This window comes from Sinocyclocheilus rhinocerous, unplaced genomic scaffold, assembly GCF_001515625.1.
Source record: "Sinocyclocheilus rhinocerous isolate Xijiao unplaced genomic scaffold, SAMN03320098_v1.1 scaffold3629, whole genome shotgun sequence".
NCBI lineage: Eukaryota > Metazoa > Chordata > Actinopteri > Cypriniformes > Cyprinidae > Sinocyclocheilus > Sinocyclocheilus rhinocerous.
This window is the reverse complement of record NW_015623503.1, coordinates 197,997-198,555: the sequence shown is the minus strand read 5'-3', so window position 1 is coordinate 198,555 and position 559 is coordinate 197,997.

The following is a 559-nucleotide window of genomic DNA, read 5'->3' as shown; positions in this document are numbered from 1 at the left end:
ACGCCTGAGTCCCCGGCCAAGATGGCCGCCACACCTGAGTCCCCGGCCAAGATGCCTGAGTCCCCGGCCAAGATGGCCGCCACGCCTGAGTCCCCGGCCAAGATGGCCGCCACGCCTGAGTCCCCGGCCAAGATGGCCGCCACGCCTGAGTCCCCGGCCAAGATGGCCGCCACGCCTGAGTCCCCGGCCAAGATGGCCGCCACGCCTGAGTCGGACGCGGAGCTTGGGCTTGGACTGAAAGGTCTGATTGCTAGAGTGATGGACCCACCTCTGATGTCGGTGCGAGCTGCGGGCATCCCCATGACATCAGTGCTCTCAAGCCCAACAGTCCTAGAGGTCCTGCTGCCCTCTGCTGCCCTTACTTTAATGGCGTTCGCCATTTTAAGCGTGTGGGCTGTACACTGCGCACGGCCACGGAGGCCGTTCACGAACTCACTGTCTGCCCTGTCACGGACACGGAGGCTGTTCACGAACTCACTGTCTGCCCTGTCACGGCCACCGAGGCTGTTCACGAACTCACAGACTGCCCTGTCACGGCCACGGAGGCCGTTCACGAACT